This window comes from Mustela lutreola, chromosome 9 (genome assembly GCF_030435805.1).
Source record: "Mustela lutreola isolate mMusLut2 chromosome 9, mMusLut2.pri, whole genome shotgun sequence".
In the NCBI taxonomy this organism is placed as follows: domain Eukaryota; kingdom Metazoa; phylum Chordata; class Mammalia; order Carnivora; family Mustelidae; genus Mustela; species Mustela lutreola.
This window is the reverse complement of record NC_081298.1, coordinates 145,273,017-145,293,856: the sequence shown is the minus strand read 5'-3', so window position 1 is coordinate 145,293,856 and position 20,840 is coordinate 145,273,017. Positions and strand designations below refer to the sequence as shown.

Genomic DNA, 20,840 nt, shown 5'->3' with positions numbered 1-20,840 from the left:
CAGGGTTCCCTGATGGGACTCCTGACCCGGCAACTGTCTCCACCGCATGCAGAAAAGAACCACTTCCGTGGTCACCACTACGTCGGACCGGCGTCCTGCACGACCGGGCAGCGTTACCAACACTCCTGTACGTGCTGGGTTTCACTACGCCTAATTGGAATGGGGTGAACTGTGTCTCAAAAATTTGTGTGTGCAAGTCCTAAGTGCCATGAATTCAGAATGCGACCTTATCTGGGCACAGGGTCATGCTGACACAGTAAGCTCCGATGCGGCCACACGTAACGGGGCAGGCCACCGGCCAGTGTTTCTGGTGTTCTCGCAAAAGGAGAGATTTGGATACGGACACACAGGTGCAGAGGATGCTTTGTGTCCCATGCCTGGGACACTGAAGGTCACCAGCCAACCCCAGAAGCCAGAGAGAGGCTGGAGCAGAATCCCCACCACGACCCCAGAAGGACTCGGTCCTTCCAACACGGGGCCTTGAACGTGGGCTTCTGTCCTGCAGACTGAGGGCCTGGGAGTGTCTGCTGTGGACGGCATCCCGCAGCCCCAGAAAACTCGCACCCCCCCCCACCATCTGTCCCCTGTCAGGGTCTCCTGGACCTGGGCTGGGAAGGAACGGTACGGAACACCCCCCGCCCCCCGCACGGCCCCACCCCAGGGTGTGGAAGGGCGGGTCCCAGCAGAGGCCAGTCCAGAGCTGTCCAGCTCCCCGATGTGGTGAGGGCCAGGCATGTGGCCGCCTCCTGCTCTGTCTCCGGTGCCGCAAGTACCGAGGAGCTTGTGGACGGCCCCAATGCAGGCCGGCCCGTGAGATGGGCTTCAACAACCTCCTGCCCGTCTGGAAGAGCGTCCAGAGTCCAGATGCGAGGTCGGGCACTCTTTCCGCCACAGGCCGTAAAGTCAGTAAGGAGTGCACTCCCCGGGGGCAGACCTTCCGCGAGCACAACACAAAGCAGATCGATCAGACAGGAGGCCCTGGTTTTCAAGTCCCTCGATGCAAAGCAACGTTCGAGAGCTCTTGCTCACTTGCCTTCCTTCTCACCAGAGAACGTGGACTCTCTCCTGAGGAGATATTTTACGTCCAAGTACTTCCCTCAAAGCACATGCCGGTTTCGCGTACTTCTGAGGTGTTTCGTCCTGACTGTCATCTAAAAATTACCTACGGTGTCTGCTCCCCGCCCTGCTCCTCGGACACTGTCCTCTAGATCCTGCCGGCGACGCCACGTGGAGCCCCTCGCGGCCCCTGTGCGCCCTTCCTCCTGCGGCCGGCCCCATCTCCTCCTGACTCTCAGACCGCTGTCCGGGCCCCCGAATGCGGCGTGACTCTGGCCTGGGCCTCGGCAGGTCTCAGCACCGCTTAATGCTCCCTGTATTTCTGGCTCAGCGACGCAGCTGTACCCCGGAGTCCAGCCCTCTGTCAGCTCCTCTCCCGAGTTCCGGGCACCTGCCCCCTTTCCTCGTCCAGACACCTGGCCAGGCCCCAGGCTCTTCCTGCCGGCCGAGCCCCTGGGACCCCCACTCTGGGCCGGGACCCCCCACCAGCACTGCGTTGGCACCTCTCCCCACAGGAAGCCGCCCTCCGCCCTGTGCTTCCCCCGCCCGATCTCCGCCAGCGGGACGGGAGCTCCTCCGCCTTCCAGTTCCCAACTCCCGTTCCCACTTGTGCTGCCGGGTCGGGCCTGTGTCCTCTGCGGCGGCCATCCCAGGAACTCAGGGGTTTTCCACTAGAATTTTTCACTTTTAAAATCTTCTACGGAAACTGACACTTTCCATAGATGGCGTAAGCTCAGAAGCCTCTGGGAAGTGGGGTGACGGGCGGGGGTCCCCGCGGGTGACGGGGGGGTCCCCGCAGGTGGTGCTCACTTGTTCACCGAGTAGGCCACTGTGCTTCTGGGAACCCCAGGCTTCACAGAGCACAGCCCAGCACAGGTCACGGGGTCCCCACTGGGTCCCCCAGTCCCACAGAGTCACACCTCACCCTCCCCATCCGAGGACCCACCTGCTTCCCACACCGTGAGACCCCAGACGCACAGGCTGCCTTTTGTTTCCCCAGCAAAGTGCTTCACGCAGGAACGTGCACAGCAGTACCTCCTTAAAAACCAGCACAAGTAAGAAACACTCAGGCTGGTTTTGATATAAAAAGGACACAGACAACGTGAAAGGTCAACAATGTGATTCTCCTCATCAAGCGGAACAGTCTGGGGGAACTTTGAGCTCTTTTGAGAAAAGCTCTCTGGTTGTTTCAACAGAGAAATAAATACGCGCCAGCTGTCCTGCCGGTGCAGGGAAGGCGGGCTCCCGGGTGCCCTAACCTGGAGGACAGGACAGCTTCGACGCTCAGCAGGGGCTTCCGGGGCATTAGCATACATTTGCATACATTTGCATGGAACATGCCTGTCACCCTCAGCTCCCAAACCCGCATACTGGATAGATTTTGTAAAAAGACAGTGTGACCTACGGCAATTATATTCAAACCCAATATTCAGAACAAGACTCGTGAAGCCAAACAAAAATCTAAAACAATCAATTACATGCCTGATTAGGAAAAAGACAGGCAGAGCCTCGGCCGGAAGCGGAAAACCAGACAGAGCCTTTCCGTCAGCAGCCCGCACGCAGCCCGCGCCCGCACGAGGGAAAGCCCCTGCGTGGGGGCAGGTAGGTATCCACCAGCGTCCGAAGACTCGGAGGCTGGGCAGGCAGAGCCGAGCCGCGTGGACAGCCAGACCCAGCGGGAGATCAGACGGCTGTGCGATCACTCCGTTCAGCTTAGCAGCACTGGACACACACAACATCGTCTTTGTTGTAGCCTAAAGAAGTTTAAACGTACCTCGGACTCACACACCTGTTGGGCGGTTCCCGAGGGTGATGAGTAAGTGCCCAGAAGGTCACCTGAAGGGAAGGCTGGGGCCAAGTACGGACGCGCGCGATGACTAAGGACACATGGAGGACACGCCGCCGACGTCTGAGACCAACTTGTGAAATAGCATCATCAAGACTATGTAACGAAGAGGACCTTTAAAAATTGAGCAGATTATATTACTACATTAGAAGGGCAAATGAAGAGCGGCTCCTGGGGGGCTCAGTGGGTGAAGCCTCTGCCTTCGGCTCAGGTCATGGTCCCAGGGTCCTAGGATCGAGTCCCGTGTCGGGCTCTCTGCTCAGGGGGAGCCTGCTTCCTCCTCTCTCTCTCTGCCTCTCTGCCTGCTTGTGATCTCTGTCTGTCAAATAAGTAAATAAAATCTTTTTTTTTTTTTTTAAAAAAAAAGAGCGCAAATGAAGAATTAATGTAATCTACAGGAAAGCACAAAATAATAACCAGCCAACACCCTCTGCAGTCAGCTCAAGGTGGCAAAACCAGCCAAGGGTCCAAGCTCACCCACGCTGGGCCCCTTTCTGTCAGCGGTGTGATGGGGACCCAGTTAGGGGACCTCTGTGTGACTTCCTGCCTCAGCTGGTAAGTGGGGAGGGTGAGACCACCCTGTACGCCACGGTCAGGGTTAGAAACGGTGTCAATGCCCAGAAGCCTCCTACAGAGAAGCCTCCGGACATGCGGTCGCTGAGATGACTAATATAGATCTGCTTTCGGCTCTAGAGAGCAGCTGTGAAGACCAAAGCCCATAAGAGAGGAGCCATCGGTTCCACGCGGATGATGCCCGTCACCAATCTCGTCATTTTGTAGAACCGACCTTCTGTCACATCTGGGGGCACAGTCCCGGGTTATGCAAGAAAATACTTCCTAATAATACATCACAACGCCAACCAAGGAGCGTCTGGCCTGTCTGCGTCTCGTCGTCCTCGTCGGGGGCTTCTGGAGGCCGCGGCTGCAGACAGAAGGGGAGGCTCGGAGTCCGGTCTGACAGCACCCAGAAGCGGCAGATTTCGCCCCACTCTGTACCAGGAGAACTGGTTTTAATTCAAGACGCACTTGCTGTATGTGAGAAGAGCGAGTTTCATGGCAGGAACGCTGCTCTTGTCCCGTGAAGATTAGACTTGGCCGGGAGACAAGGCTTCTGAGCTTGACTTTGTTAAGGAAACCTTCTTTCTTGGGTGCCATGGTCTTTACCGGGAATCCCCGTGAACGCAGCCCCAGGCCAGCCGCCAGGACAGAGGAAAAGCCCTTAAACGTTCCAGGATGCCACAGTCTCATGGGAGAGCCCGGAACCAAACCGCCCACTACCCTGTGTTGAAGGGGCACGGACGGGGCGGCGGAGCGAGAAACTGGCGGTTGAGGCGTCAGGAAGTGCCGTGACGGGAGGGTGATCGACGGGTTTTGAACAAGACTCCGGGAGCTTCAGTTTAAAGATTTTATTTATTCATTTGACAGACAGAAATCTGAAGTAGGCAGAGAGGTGGTCAGAGAGAGGAGGAAGCAGGCTCCCCGCCGAGCAGAGAGCCCGATGTGGGACTCCATCCCAGGACCCTGGGATCATGACCTGAGCCGAAGGCAGAGGCTTTAACCCACTGAGCCACCCAGGCGCCCCGAGCTTCAGTTTCTTATCTGTCAGGCGGAGCACTAGAACGGGTGCGCCTTCAGGCTCTTTCCAGCCAATGTTCTAGAGTTTCAGAAGGAGCTTCCAGGTGGTCGACAGCTCGGAGTGAAGGACTCTGTGGTGAAGACACCCGAGAAAGGTCAGCGCTGACGCGCCGTCACACACGGCAGCCCTCCCGCTACGGACTCAAGTGACGGGCACCTTCCCGTTGCCCACAGACACACACGGCCCGCGTCCTCACACACCCGCGCCCGCACACACTCCTGTGCACGCACACGTGAAAGCCTCACTGGAGGAGCCCTCCATGCGTGGTCTGAGCTAAACCGGAATTCGGTTTTTAGGCACGAAACAATGCAGGTCCCATCTCATTGGAAAGAAGCCCAACACTGTCGTCAACCTGGCTCACCGAAGAGCGAGCCAGCACTTGTCAGTTGCTGGTGTGTCGCTGTGTTTTGACCAAATACGTATTTTTATGTCTCAGATGAGAAAAAAATAAACGCACGCCCCCTGCCGGGACTGAATGTTGGAGCGAACGTTCCACGCTTATTTGCGCATTTGTCACTGGAGTCCGTCACGTCTTTCCTCTTAAGACAGTGGCTCAGAGCGCAAACCACCGTCCCGCCGCGCGCCGCGTCCGGCAGCCGGTGAGCGCGCAGCTCAGCGTGTTTCAGGGTACCCCGGTGTGGTTTCGGGGGCGGAGCCGTCGGTCTCCCTTGTCCCTTCACTCCCGCGACCCGTGTTGTTTCATTCCCAAACACACACCGATCGTCTGCCACTTGCCAGCTGCTCTTGTAGCTGCCGAAGATGCACAAACGGGTCAGGGAAGGCCGCTGACTTAACTACAACTGTCGACAGTAAGTCTTTGGGACGCTCTGGCTTTAGCTTTCTCAGGACCGTATGCGTGAGGCTGAACGGAGATCCTCAGAAAAGAGGCAGGGCCGGCAGACGCAGACCTGCTCCGGAGCGTGCTGAGGTAGAGTTCTGTTAATTCGGAAAGGCTCCCTGGACGTAGCGTAGGATGGCTGCTCCATCTCAGTCTCTGTCTGACGGACGTTAAGCGGTGTCTGCGTTTGGACTTCCAGTCAGGACGACTGCTGCGTTCAGTGCACAGGCCTGCTTGTTTTTCACTTTCGAAATGAAATGAGATTAGGTCCACATGACGTGCTGATAAAAGCATCAGTTCCTAGTATCTCACGTTGTGAAGACATCATTATCTCATCAATATTTCGAGTATGGATTAAGTATTTGTATGACTTCAGGTCTTAAATTATCTACCTTTTTCCAGCAGCTCTAATAAACAACACATCCACTAAGTTCCAACGAAAACAACCCTTTACCTTTAGAAATGAACATTTATTTTTCCATAAACTTTAGAGATTTGGCCTGTCGACATTACCGAGCCCTAGGACACCTTGGCCCCGTAGGATGGCCCATGTCCCCATGACTTCACAGTAGCCCCAACACTGCACCGGGGCAGCAATCATCAGGAAGCAAAGCGTCTGGGAGACGTACCCCAGACCGAAGACAAGCTGCGTGCCCTGATCACCCGTTTCAAAACTGCTGGGAAAACCCTAGCACACGGCAGACGGAGCGCACTCCCCACGGTCCCAGGCCTGGCCGCTGGACGGCGTGCTGGCGGGCGGCCCCTCTGCAGGGCTCCACCTGGGGCCTGGGACCCTCAGCTCCACATCCGTCTGTCCACGGTGCTCCTGCCTCCAAGGCACTTAGACATCAAGAGGAAAAGAACCTCGGGTTTCAATACTGAAGACAGCATCAGGAATTAGCATTTTTAAATAAATTCTAGGTTTGCACCTTGTGAAAGCAATTGTGTTTCCCGCTGTATTCTAATAGCGATGAGGCACAGTGGGAGAATCTACCAGAAAAACCCTCCCAGGAGAGGATTTGCTGTCCTGGCGTTTTATACCCTGCTCGGCCTGGTTTGAAGGACACAGTGATGGAACAGTCCCACGTGGGGTGACTGTGTGCCCTGGACGGTCCCTTTTTAGACGTTTCTCCTGAGGAAGCTGTGGTTCCCCACGGTGCCTCATTTGCATTTCGGACCATAGTCACAGGGTGGCGGTTCAGGCAGGGCCACCACGGACGGGAAGGCCTGCGTTCCCAGCAACGCGGCGGGGAGCACACGCAGGGGAGAGTCGGCTCTCACTGAAATACCTTCGCAACTGGCCATAAGGCATTAAATTCCTCTTATTTCAAAAACGCAACAGAAGGATTAAGTCCTTGCACCCTGGTTTCCAGAGTCCTCCGAGCCCCGAGAGGGGACCCGTTCAGAAGAGATTGCCGCTACCAACACGGGTCAGATGCTCCGATGTACTGAGTGTGAGGCCAGCGCCCACAGGTCCCCCAGTGTCACGGGTCCACGAGGCGACTCCTAATTTCACCCACAGCGTCTGTCACCGTCCAGTCTTCTTCACGTGGCTGGGGGAGCCCGTCGGTCGCCTTGTCCACATGAGACACATGGAGCCGCCCTTGCTCTCGGTCACCCTGTCAGCGATGGTTACGGCTTCCTCTCCACAAGACAGCGCACGTCATTTCTCCCTCATCCGTGCGGTCAGGCCACACCGTGCTGCCTCCCACAGCCACCAGAGCCCGAGAGTCCAATCTACAACCTGTTTTGGAACCAGACTTAAGACATGAATACGCTCCTGGCACCGTCGTCCTCGAAAGCTGTCAGCGGCTTCCCACTGTACTTCCACGCCGGGCTCCGTGGGAGATTACGGCTCTCCGATGACATGGCTCTTCCTTTCCGATCTCTCCGACCTGCCTGGCAGCCCCGAGCTCCAGCGAAGGGGTCTTGGTTCGGCTCCATAAGCTCGTCTCAGTTCCATCGCAGGGTCTCTGCTGGTCCCTCGGCCTGAAGCGCTCTCCTCATACTTGTCTGGGCACCAACTCCTTCCCCTTCGGCCTCAGCTTAACTGCCTTCCTGGGAGAGGCATTTCCAAGTCCTCATTCCGAGAATACACCTGCCATCCGCACCGTCCCCTGCTCACCACTGGCTCCGTGAACATAACACTTAATGCAACTTGCAAGCATGTTCTGTGTCCCCTTGCTCGTTTTCTGTTCGCGTTGTCCCCGGACAACCAGGTCCTGCCCCTGCTATGCTACAGCTCGTGGGGCAGAGCGTGGCCCAGAGTGCTCTGCTGAGGCCAGGGGCACCTCTTTCTCCTGTGACGGTGATGATGCACCTGCTCAGAACAAGCGACAACTGGGTTCGGGTGATCAGTTGGTCCCCCACGTCCCTCTGTCTCCTCCAGCCCCCAGCCGGGTTCTACGCTGCCTGACACGGTGATTATTTTGTGTGATTGTCTTGTTTTCCTTGTCAGATCAGAAGGTCCTAGAGAGGAGGGTCAGGCCATCCCGGACCCTGTGCCGCACGATCACCCAGACGGGGAGCATTTCTGGGACGAAGAGCATGTTTGCCAGCAGAACGGCGGCATTTCTCGGTGTCTGCCCCTCTCACGGGAACGCTGGAGCTGCCGGCGCTAAAATTCACCTTCTAGGAAGCACGTCCCTTGTTATGACCTGCTGTCCCATTACAACTGGCTTCAGTAGGCAGAGTTCCGAGATGCCCTTTAAACCCAAACTTACACGGCAGAAACTTCAAGTGTGTCCTCGGTAGAACAAACCGCCCACGTTCCGCAGTGACCACTCTGCTTGCCCCTCCAGAAAGGGACCCCAGCCGCCCGAGGCTGCAGCCAGGCCCTGGACTCCTCCCCGCTCCTGCTTCCTCCCCGCCGCCTCCCTGTGTCCCTGATTCAGCGCCCGCTGCCGTGTCTCCACGCATCCACTCCTGTCCGGGCGCCCTACTTACTGGTCTGTGTTCCTGTGCTGTGTTCTCGCCCCTCCTGCCACCAGCCGTGTCTTCAGGTCGGGATTTCATGCTGTGGACTTCAGTCACATGCATGGCTGTGCTGCTGGTCCACTGCCACATTTCCCAGCGGGCTCCCACAGTCTTCAGAGCAAAGCCCAGCTGCCAACACCTCCTGCCAGGGGGCTAGGGCGAGGCCCACCTCCCTTGTTTCCAGCACACAGCAGGCCGGCAGAATCCTAGCTCCCTGGGGGCTGCTGGTCTCGTGGCTTCTCTAGTTCTAGCACTTGCTCTGCCCTTGCTTCACTGCCCTGTCGTCGCTTTGGAGCTGGGACTTAGTGGTCACCATTTCTACCCCTCAGCATACCTGTCCTCACCTGGGTCAGACATGACTCTATGACCACGAGTATTGTGATGCTGGCCATCCCCCCGCCACCCCCACCAACTCTGGACGGCAGCGTGCCAGCTCCCAGCTTATGCCCGCACTCTTCCTGGCGTCACCACAGTGAGAATGGAAACCCGCACAGAGAAGGTCTCCAGCAAGGGCTTCTGGCTGTGCACATGGCGCTGGGTGCACGCTGGCTCCCGTGGACACATGGGGCTGCGGAGTGCGATGCACAAGTCTCCCCCTCCACCCCCCTATGCATCGTGGCCTCAGTCTGGAGCACAGCACGAGTATCCGATGAGCCGTCATCTCTGCTTCCTGGCTTACAGGATGGAGAGCTGACGTGTGACGGGAGGTTTGAAACAGAGCTCACGAAAGGCCGAAGATGTGGACGGTTGAGGGGCAGCATGATGGATGATAAAGAACAGAGAGAACTTGGGACCTCGGTGAGGGTCCGCACCCATGGAAACGTCAGACACAGAGACCCCCGGGCGGGAGCCTGATGTGCTCTAAGGAGAGACACGATGCATCGGGGCCCGGAGCCCAGCTTCCGCAGGCCCGGGGCCCCAACGTGCTCCCCTCAGCGTGGACATCCCTGCGCGGCTGGTGTCGGGTCTCCCGGGATGTGACGGGATGATGGCAGGTGCAGGAGCCTGAGAAGCACCAGACAGGGCCACTGTTGTGTGCCTCTGTCCGGCCCCGATGCGGGTTCTCACGCGTACCCGTGTCACGCTCGCGCCCAGGTGCAGACAAGGCGCAGACGGCATCTTTCGTCCATATCTGACCGTAAGTCACTACACACGAAGTCACGCCACTGTCCACCACCATCACGATGCGCCACCAGAAAGACATGGGCCTGAAGTTATGGCCGGAAACTCTCATCAGCCACTGTGGGAACGCGTCGGATGCACATGCACTGTCAGACCCCCCTCCGGCTGTCCCCCGACTCCCAGCCACGGGCACCTGAGGCTCTGAGCACACGACAAGGGAGGGGCAGAGGGTACGCACTCGAGATACGTAAAGACAGAAAGTACTCGACAGGCTCTGGGAGCTGCTGTCCCTCGCTCGGACGTAGGATGGATTTCAGAAGTTCTCCAGAGACGACCACAGCCCAGCTCAAAGGCTGGCCTTGAGATAGGAACAGACCCTCGTTTAATCCACTGGAGGAAGGGACAGTCTGAGCCCGGCCGTACCCTCCCCCTCCTCGCTCATGGACAGGCCAGCCCTTCACAAAGGATTGGTATCCGCAGGGACTTTAAAAATAATTCAGTTCACAACAAGGACTCGGTGTTCCCAGAGCTCTCCTCCGCCTCAATTTCGGGATGCAAACCCTGTTACCGCCGAGCAAAGCGACACTCCGGCAGGTAGACCTGACCCACGGAGTCGGCCGGGTCGGTGCCCTAACTGGATGCCTTGCAAGACGATGGCACAAGTAGGGGGTGTTTAAACGCGTGAGTTTAGAGGCTGTTTCCGGTCCATTTCCACATAAGTGAAGAGCGCCAGCGGCCTGAGCGCAAGGCAGGGTAATACGCCAGCCTCCCAGGGTCGGGAGGAAGGAGCCAAGCCTTGAGCAAGGGACACAATAAAGCAGAGAAGGAAACGGTTTCTCCCCCACCTTCCGCGTGTAGGACTGCTGCAAGCGCTCCCCGTGGCACTGGTGAGAAGTACGCGTGTGAATCCGCCGGGAGATGACGGGAGCTCATTCTCACCTGTCACCACGCACAGGGGGCCATTTCTGAGCCGGCTCCTAGCTGGCGGGCTGTGGTGGCGACCGACTGTGCCCGGAAGCGCTTGAGCGGCGGCCTCGGGTGGCCCGGGGAAGGTCCCCGCGGAACAGCGCAGGGGCAGAGCGCAGGCCTGCAAGCGATGTGAGTGATGCCAAGACCGCCCTCCACGCGTCCGGCTGCTCTGGAACAGCACGAGCAGAGTGAGACGGAGAGACCCACAGCATGCGGACGGCCCTCCCCGCCACCCCACTCTCACAGGACGGCAGGTGCCGTGTTGTCATCAGTTCAGCTGTCCCCTCCTCCTGTGCCCTGCTCATACAGTAGCACTCTGCACACACTGGAAACTAGACGGATTGCCCCTTTCCCAGGTAAGGCTTTCTGACCACAGTGCCTTTGCTCCTGCTGGCGGGCATCACGTCCCTCACAACTGACTGCGCTATCAGGGTCTCCAGGACTCGCTTTCCTTCCAGGAGCCTCGCCTGTCTCTGAGGTCAGCACCGACATGATCGGCCGCACCCCTTTCCCCATGCCCACACCCTGTCCACTCGGAAACTTCCGTGGAGCCCCCCAACTCCTGTGGGAGCCCGTCAGCTCCTCTAGCCTCAGCCGTCCGGCATCTCTTAGGGACCTTCTGCTGGTTCTGCAGGCGGCTCACCGACAGTCTGTCCACGGTCACTTGGTGGAGAGAAATGTGATGGCTTGAAAGAGGAATATGCATGGGACAGGGTTCTTCCTCCCCAAGAGGGCTCGTGCCTTCCTCGGCGGGACCTGATGCCTCCGTCCCCTGACGTTCGATGCACCAACAAGCCCCTGTGTGTAAACACGCTTTCAAATCTGCTCCTGGCACCACTGTGCACTCGGCTTTGCACCGCGAAATTCTTCATTTCACAATATGTTGGGCTAAGTTCATACAAGCTCTCTCATTTAAAAAATTAATTCATACTGTTCTATTGCATAAATATGACACAATTTATTTAATCAGACTTCTGAGGGGGAGCAGCTAACTTACGTCCAAAATCCATTCTTACAAACAAGTCCACAATGTGCATCATAAAAGTATCTAACTCGCCTAAAACGCTCATGATGGGACACATGCCACTTAGTTAACTCAGGCCTCACCACAGCGCTCCAAGGTCCACGCCGGCTCCTGACATACGGGGAGGGAGCTGAGGCCTGCAGAGCGCACAGAGGAGTCCGGGTCCTGGAGCTGGTGGGGGCCGGGGGCTGCAGAGGCCGTGCTCACTTGCTGCAGCTTTACGAACACAGAGGCGCTCACGAGGGTGACTGTCCCCACAGGGAGTGTCTAGAAGCCTTCACTGGTATGAAGGGCTCATCCCTTCCAAACTCCAGTGAGACAGTGACGTTGTGGTAATTGTGAGTCGTGCCCCCAGTGCTGCGATGGGGTCGTGGCTGGCGGGGAAGGAAGGACGCGGTGCCGGGACGTCACAACTCCGATGGGAATTTGCAGCCTGCGCGAGGCCGGCATCTTCCCTACTCTGAAGCTGCTCGCGCGCTCTCTGAAATGCCCTCCCCTGTCTGTGGTCCTTTCCCGCTTCCTGTCCGCTGCTCACCTGACCTGCTCACGAGTCGGTCCCCCTGTTTCGGCTGGGTCTGATGGGTCCTTTGCTGTATGTCTGTTTTGCTTATTAAGGCAACAGTGACATGGTGCGCACACTCAAACGTTCATATTTTAGACGTGAGTGTGAGGAGGGAAGGTGTATTCATCTAACGTCTGCGTCATCTCGTAACCCCTTTCACGACAGCGACATGTCGTTCACCACACGCTTTGGCAAAGACGGACCCATTTCCAACTGAGAATTTTACATGGGACGTAAGCTGTTCCTGGAGCCGGCGGGATAGAGGCTGACACGCTCTGGTCCCAAATCGGAATACGGCGACAAGGCAAGCGCAGATGCGCACAGGACAATGTATTTCCTCCCAAAATGATAAAACAAAAAAGAAAGGAAAAAGAGCCTCTCGTGGACACTCTAGAACCTGCTGCGGAACGTGGCCATGTGGCCAGGCCCTCTGAGAGGGAGTGCACAGACCTGCCCGCTACTGGCCTTCTCAGCAGGTAGACTGGATGAGTTGGGAGAGTGAACCGTTACCAGCGTCCATCGCTTGGAGGGAAGCTTAAAAAAGCTCAACATGCTACTTCTTCACAATCACAAACATTGAGCTGATTACACATAGAAGGAACTGTTGACATTAGCAGACAAGAGTTCTAATGATAAAAAGCTTAAATGGGGGATGTTACCAGCTCTTTAAGCAGGATGTACTTCTCTAAACATATTAACGGTAGGCATCTATAAACAAGAGACTGCGCAATGTTTTTGTCAAACAAAATGAAGACCAAGGACAGGAACCATTACTAAGGAAGACATAGAGATGTGGTGAACGGAGTCGGTACTGAACTTCAGCGACACTGAAAATCTCCCAGCAAGGACGTGCATCGCTTACTGGGTGCCGAGTTTAGTGGTTAATTATAGTTTCAGTCTCCACAGGGATTTGCAAAGGGCCCTGCTGAGAGGTGCGGTCCTCTAGGGTAAACCGTGGAGTGTGTCAGACTTCGACTGCAAGCTCCTTGAAGGCACAGGCTACACTCAGAGCCAAAGCCACATGCCTTTTTTTTTTTTTTTTTTTTTTTGAGAAATTCACAGTGCTCAGTCAATCATTCAAAACAACCCGTCAGGGTGATCAGGGACAATGTTAGAGAACCCCACTATTGTTTTACCCACCCCCAAACTCACGAAACAGTCTTGCGGGGTCAGGAACTAGTGCAGCAGCCTGAGGTTCACCGGAGAGGAAAGCTGTGTTCTCCCGACGTCTTGGGTTTGGAAGGCTCCCTAGTCTGCTCCCAGGGTAAAAATCAGGGCAGGACTTTCCAACTCTGAAGCTCATGTGCGGAAAAACCAAGTCACCCCAAGGCATCACGGACCCGTGGGGCACTGAGCATCGCTGGCCCCTCCCAGTTTCCTCACACGCAGCGGCCGAGGAGTGCGTGCACACAGAAGGTGGCCCACACGGCTGACCTCCCTGCTCGGCCCAGGGCCCCCCAGCGCAGAGAGAAGCTCCAGTCTGGTGATCAGCTGTCCCCCCAGGTGGACCCGGGCCGTCTGAAGCCCTTTGTAATGCACGACTGACCCTAGATCTGAGGCCCTCAGTGATCTGCCGTCCCGCATGCCCTCACCTACTTCCCAACTTCGCTTCAATCAAAACGCCCACTGACTGAAGGTGATTGTTCTCTGCTGGGAAGAAAGAAACTTCATGATTCGCAGTTTCCGTGACACTGCGGGGCAGGAAAGCAGGTATTAGCAGTTTGTATCCTACTTTCCAAGAGAGTAGTGGCCCATGACCTTGATACAAGTCATGAAAAAAGCAAATTTCTACTGTTCCCTAAACTAACTTCCAGAAAAATCAAAGCTCAAGGACCTTCATTTATTTTTTCGCTATCCGGAAGATTTCATGACCTCATTTAGCAAACATCATTAAAATGAGCACCACCAGCCCCGAGTTGTGGAAGCACCGTGAGTGGACCATTGTGAGAATGAGCGGAAGGATGTCAGGAGTTAGAGACGCTCCTGAGCAAGTACGACTCCAATCACGTGGTTGTTTTCTGGGGAAGCGTGCCAGACGGTGCCAAACCGGGTGTTATAGGAGCAGTGTCCTGCTGGTGAGGCCAAACCGGGAGGGGGAGGGGCAGCCCAGCACTTCTGCCGATTCTGGGTGTGAGCGCTTAGAGACGCCGGCCGTGCATTATGTATACAAACGGACACTACATCGTATGTGTGGAAAAGACGCAAGAACGGAAGTGTGTCTGTCTGCACGGGCGTGGGGGCAGGACCGCGAAGCGTGTCTGTCTGCACAGGCGTGGGGGCAGGACCAGACAGCTCGCAGTAGAGGCGGCCGGCTAGAAAGTCAAAATACACGCCCACCCAGTCCTGCATCCTGCCGAGGCACTTACCAACCGCCCCAGACCCGCGAACTCCTCTGCACAGTAGTTTCCTCTAACACAAGGAACAGATAAGAAGAGGAGGAACCCCACAGCCTGTCCCGAGCACTGAGGGCCACTGAGCGGTGCTGAGACCAGCCGGCTTACAGCGACAATCAGTGAATACTTAGTGGACGTCATCGCGTGCGCTTTAGTTGTTTTCCTGTAAGCCATCTCCTCCGATTTAACCCTTTATCCTTACTCTACAGAAAAAGGACTGACGCGCTGTCCCCAAAGGCATACAAACGGTTACTGGCAGTGCTAGCATGAAACCTAACGGTATTTGTTAGTCGTTTTAAAGAAATTCATTGGAACGGGTCAAAGGCCACAAACTTATCCAGTTGGAACTATTTCAGCAGACTCCTCCTTCTGGATGCACAATACGCTTTTCTTTTAAAATAGTCGCCATTCAGAACACAATTCACGACATTTTTTTGGGAAACAGATATTGATTTTATTTTAAGTAAAGTCTTTAGCATGGAAATTGGATGCAGAGTGTGATTTTCTCTTTGGGCTCTAGTTCAGAGGAAATTGGATTTCCTAGAGCGCCAGCTGCGAGGACGCCACAGGTGCTCCCGGCTCGGCAATCACAGCGGCTAATTGGGACACACTAGGACAAAAAAAAAAATGCCCTAAATCTAAATCTTATTCTATGGCACTTCTATTTTTCCCCTAAGAGCAAGCCCCAAAGTCCTTCTTCACTGGGGGTGCTAACGGAAGCTACCTCTCTGGGCAGGAGATATGGCCCACGGAGGACGGGGGGAGATCCCAGGCAAGGAGAACAGGCGCTGCCTAGCAAGGGTGGTTGGTACCGGGCCCTTCGCCGCAGCAGCTCCGACTTGGAGGTGTCATCTTAAGAGCAGGATCAGCGAAAGAACAATCCTGAGAATCCACGGTTCAAACGATGGCACAAGGGCAGCGAACTAGAATCTGGGTAATTGAGTCCAGTAAATGTTGGCGTTGGAGGCAGAGAGAGTCGTGGGTGCCCGAGAGACCGTGGTGACCAGTCTCTAGGGCTGAGAGCAGGTAGACAGCTCTTTAGCATGGACAGCTCGCTACCCTCCATCTGAGGGAAAGGAGAGACACCATGTAACGTCCTCTCTCCTGAGGACCACAGAAACTGCAGAACACGCAGACGTGTTCTACAGACACTACACCCAAGTCATCAGGAAGGAAGCCTTTTGTCCTAACGTGTTGCCGAACATGCCAAGTCATGGGTGTCTGTGCCTTGACCCCATCTCTGAGTCTCGTACTTTCCCTTAAGTAAACTCACTCCTGTAAGTGTCCGTCTGCTGGACTACACTTGGAAGACCCAGGTCTGGGGTCACCTCCTCTACGAAGACACCCTTGGCCTCCCGAATCAGAGTTACAGTCTGTCCGGCACCTCGGACATCGTCTCACCTGGACCTCTGCGGACTGCATGGGAAGTGACAGAGCCCGCATGGGGGCCGAGCGTGTGCTTAGCTCTGGAGGAGAGAAGGAAGCAAGGCACGCGCTTGGTTTGAGGAAGCGTCGTGCGGTCTGGTCTCATAGACTTTTCCACACCTCATGTCTGGTCAGTCTCTGAACTCTTGGAGGACAAGGGCCATGTTTCGTTCATTTTTGTACCTCCAGAGATTACAGGAATTACAGGAATTCCCAGCACAAATTAAGTACTCGCAGAGTTAAAAATGAGCAACTGATGAAAACCCGACTGACAGACTTTTCCCTTGGTGCCCATGAGACGAAAGGACAGCTGTAAACACGGCGTTTTCTGGGAGTAATTTATCATATCCTTTTCTAATGCTGACTTCTCAGTATTTTCATGCAGCTTGGAAAGAGGCTTGGATTAAATACCGAAGTATAAAGGCTACACAGAGTTAGTGATTTGTGTTAAATCTGTATTTCTTACCCAAATTCCTTTCTATCCCCTTAGAAACCAGGTAACCTTGTGGCCACTTAATCACGCCATCCTTGGGTGGTCACCTACCGTCTCTAATCTTCCCTTTACTGGCCTTTAGAGTGGGAAGAATCATCACTTCGACTATGGAGTTTGGGAGGAATTCAGGGTTTTCCTGGTACTGGTGCTCAAACCTTGAGAAATGTCATTATATCAACACAGATGCGGGGGGCAAAAGTGACGCCAAGCCATCCAGCGTCTCCCCGTCAACAACAGTGACTGTGATCGGGGACAATGTGCACAACAGCCAAGTTTCTGGGTCGTTTATGGTCTTACTATGGACGAGAACTCCTGAATGCCAAGAAAGCTCACCTTCGAGAGCCGAGTGCGAACATTCCACGAGACGGGGAGTTTTCTACCATGACTGCTAAGGAAGAAAAGCCTTCAAAATGTCGTGTTTTAATAAACTAAACAGAACTGTCTTCATCCTCAGGGAGAATGTTAGAGAACTTTGTACTGAACATCCTTATGTAACTGCTCATTGTCCCCTGACCAACCTCCAAAAAAACTAGTAATAAAATCTGAATTTTTTTTCAAACTTGAAAAAAAGAATTTTTTAAGGCAATGGTACATGCCTAAATGAGATATGGAAACTCACTTCTATAAAGCATGAAGACCCCCTATTTCTGTCTGATTAAGAAACTTAGCCATGCAATCTGCAGATTCAATGCAATCCCTCTCAAAATCCCAATATCGTTTTTTGCAGGAATAACAGGGTCCATCCTAAAATCCATATGGAATCTGAAGGGACTCTCAAATAGCCAAAAAATCTTTAAAAAGAAGAGCAAATCCAAGGTTTCATACTTTGTGATTTCAAAGCTTACTATGAAACAAGTCACCAAATCAGACGCTGGCACAAAGACAGACACACAGAAACAGGGTAGAGTAGAAAGCCCAGAAGTGACTCCTCTTGTATTCGGTAAACGACGTGACAAGGGAGCCAAGACTGCTCTATGGGGGGAGGACCGTCTTTTTAACAAATGGTCCTGGAACGGCTTGTTATCCACATGTGGAAAGGGTGACACTGACCTTTAACTTACAGCACATATAAAATTTAACTCTAAAAGGAATATAGGCCTTAACGGAAGAGCTAAAACCACAAAAATCCTTAGACGAATCCATAGAGCAGAACCTTTATGACGTTGGATGGTGCAGTGATTTCTTAGCGATGGCCCAAGAGCACGGGGGCAGATGTGACGTGGAAATGACCACGGAGCCCATGAGCAGGTGCTCAGAATCCCTAATCATCAGGGAAAGGCGAATGAAAACCACAGTGAGGTACCACTTCGCAGCCATCACGACAGCTACTATGAAAGAAACAAAACCCCTAGAAAACAGAAAATAACAGGTGCTGCTGAGCATGTAGGGAAATGGGGCTCTTGTGCACGGCGGATGGGAAGGTAAAGTGGTGCAGCCAGTGTGGGAACGAGCAGGATGGTTTCCCGGAAAATTAAAAATAGCACTACCAGATGACCCAGCAACCCCACTCCTGGCTATCCACCCAGGAGAACTGGGAGGGGGACTCAGATCCCTGCACACCCATGTTCCAAGCGGCATTATTCACAACGGCCAAAAGATGGAGGCGACCTGCGTGCCCAGCTGTAGACGAACAGACGGCCGCTCGCGGTCTCCCCAGACCATGGACTAGTACTCAGCGGGAAAAAGGAAGGCGGCTCTGACACCACTACAGCGTGAATGGACCGCAAGGACGTGGCGCTCCATGGAATCAGCCAGACACAAAAGGACAAGGACTGAACAATTCCACTGCAATGCAGGGCCTGTCGTGGTCAGAGTCTCAGGGATGCGGCGTGCTGGTGGGCAGCCGGGGGCGGGGGAGGGGCTGGGGAGCGACGCTCAACGGACACAGAGCTCCAGTTGGGGAGACGAGAGCGTTCTGGGGACGGGTGTGCTAGCGGCTGTGCGGCTGTGGAAAGGTATTTAAAGCCACTGGACTGTATACTTAAAAATGGGTGAAATGGTAACTTTTACGTTATGTGTATATTTGTTATAGGTTATTTGTATTTTATCACAATTTCAAAAAATGTTTAAAAATTACACTTAGCCATAACCTAAAGCATTTTAAAAAGCGAGGCTCGCAAGGTCCACAGTGGCGCCCAGGGATTTTTATCAATGGGGAGCAACGGAAGCCTACAAAGGCCGTGGGCAACACAAGTTACGACCTAATTAGAGATGTGTTTAATTCCTTTAAACGTAAGCTGTCAACAAACAGAACTAATAGTGGAAATGTGGATCTGATTTTAAGGAATCTCACACCAAGGACTTTCTGCACAACAGCCAAAGGGTGAACAGACGTATTAATGCGGCTACGAACCTAATCTGCAGACGATGCCGCGGCCGAATGGTACAAGACTGCTGGCGTCTATGCTCAGTAATGGGTTGTAAGGTCTGCCTTTATACTGAGCTCGTTTACTACAATTAAGGGACACTGTGGTCTTCATTAAAAAACACTCTGCACTTATAGGCCTATCTTTATGCTTTTTCAAAGTGAGATTTTTCAAGGTAAATACATAAAACATTGGGCTGCATGTAAAGCACAAGCACGACATAGAACTGTTACCTTTATGTGGCTCCTTGGACAGCCATATGTCTGTGGGTCCGACCAGAACCTTTCTCGACCAGATGTCGTAGATAATTTCAGAGACACAAACAGCTGACTGGGCTCGATAACTACATTTCCCCTTGCAGGTGTCGTCACTCTAGGGAAGAATAAAAGGCAGAGATAAGGTTGACATACATGATGAAAGAAAAATTCTAATAAAAAGGGATTGGGTTCTCAAGGAGGCTCGTTCACTTTCCATGCACTTGAAGCAAAAGACTGAGATCAGGCCAAGTGCGCAGGTACGGGGCATGCCATGGGCAGGAACGGTGGACGGAACCACCTGCTGCCCCAACCGGCTAATTCTTGATAAAGGATTCACAACAGAAGAGTCCCTTAGAAAACCACATTACAGTCTGTGATGTGAAAATGACACAAAACCATAAGCAAACTTTTATAAAACGAAGCATGAGAGTCGTTTTGGGATTGTGTCTGTGAAGTATGGAGACTGACTGGATGGCTCAGGGGCCAGTGACAGAAGCGTGTGAGCTGGGTCTGAACGGGCACGTGGCTCGGTCACCAGGACACTGCCACGTGTGTGCACTGAGGTTTGCTCTTCTGCCCAAGACCCGAGTACGCCGCAGTCCTTCCGTAGGAAAGATCTTACGAGAGCACGTCATATGCTAATTAAAAAAGAAAACAAAATGCAATCTTAAATAATAACTTAACTTTTGTATTTGCTCTAACTATAAAGCTACACCCTGATGGGGCGTTTCTCATGGGCTTTATGCTTAGTCTGTGGTCCGTGTTTACAGATGCTCCGAGTAGTGAAGACGCTGCTTGCGGAACTGGCTGAGAAAGGCTTTGATGGTGTTCAGGTGAGTGCTTTTATGAAAATGCATGTTTTTTTCCTCACCAAATGAAGAATGTCAAATAGATAATTTAGATAAATCTGATAAATGAATCAACATAAACTAGACAATTAGGGGGTTGAAAAACGGGTGAATGATAGCACGTTACTGACCAAAGTCAGTCCATCTGACGTATTGCCAGCACTTTGTTTAAAAATCACATTTTGTAAAAAATCATCAAAATCATTTTTATGTCTTGCTCTTCTGGGGATCCCAGATATTCACCCGGATCACTTCAGGCAACTTGTGTTCTACTGTCATTCTGGGGACCCTTCAGGTTCATGGAAGGTCACAGGGAGAGAGACCTGGAGAACACTGTGTCTAGAGAAGTCTGAGGGCACCTTTGTCCACAAAAGGTTGGGAAAAGCACAGGTTTTCCCTTAAAATAATAGGCCCCTGCAGAATAGTTTTGTGGACAAAATGACGGTTTTATCCTGCGTGCACTGCACTCTCCACGGCACGTGCATGAACCAGGGCGTGAAATTCAATTCTGACTTCTCCCATGGAACTCGGAGGCAGCCTGGGCGTGTCACCCCTCCGTCCTCCCAGCCACACTGGACAGGGCGGCAGGGTCCTTGCCTGGTTCTCTGGGCGCACGTGGCGCCAGACACCTGCCCGGTCTAGAAGAGAGGGAGGCCCCGGGGGGCTGTGATTTCAATGAGTCCTGACCAGACGCAGATTAAAAAGTCGCTGGTGAGTGGATTATCAGCTAAACTCCCTTCAAGGGCATCTGAAGCTTCTTACTGAATGAACAGAAATATTCCGATTTAAGACAACTGGTGTGTAAAACAGAAATTTCTTCTTAAAAGGAGAACTTAGAAAATAGAAAGGAGTGAGCTGAAGTGACCCTTCTTTGAGCAGCAGAGCGTTCACTGTGTAAGAGCTTCCAGAAGGTTCCGGGAACGAGTGACCTCCCCAGGAACATGATCCTATAGGGCGTCCCCTTCTCCCGTTATTCAGGGGCAGGAGGAAGGATTATGTCCCCCGTTCCTGCTGGGGTCTCCAGTCCCG

General features: G+C 53.8%; 1 protein-coding gene and 1 long non-coding RNA gene across 12 annotated transcripts in view; one reads left to right on the top strand and one right to left on the bottom strand.

Moving 5' to 3' along the window:
* The window catches only part of MYT1L (myelin transcription factor 1 like), a 389,060-nt gene that overhangs the window by 148,224 nt on the left and 219,996 nt on the right, over positions 1 to 20,840 (bottom strand). For all 11 annotated transcript variants that reach the window (XM_059132785.1, XM_059132784.1, XM_059132783.1 and 8 more), the window contains exon 4: positions 18,940 to 19,078. The gene's annotated coding sequence lies outside the window, so the exon portion shown is untranslated. The remainder of the gene's footprint in view (positions 1 to 18,939; positions 19,079 to 20,840) is intronic.
* The window catches only part of LOC131807440 (uncharacterized), a 34,547-nt gene continuing 31,952 nt past the window's right edge, over positions 18,246 to 20,840 (top strand). The window contains exons 1-2 of the long non-coding RNA XR_009344489.1: positions 18,246 to 18,295; positions 19,734 to 19,796. This is a non-coding gene — a long non-coding RNA (uncharacterized LOC131807440). The remainder of the gene's footprint in view (positions 18,296 to 19,733; positions 19,797 to 20,840) is intronic.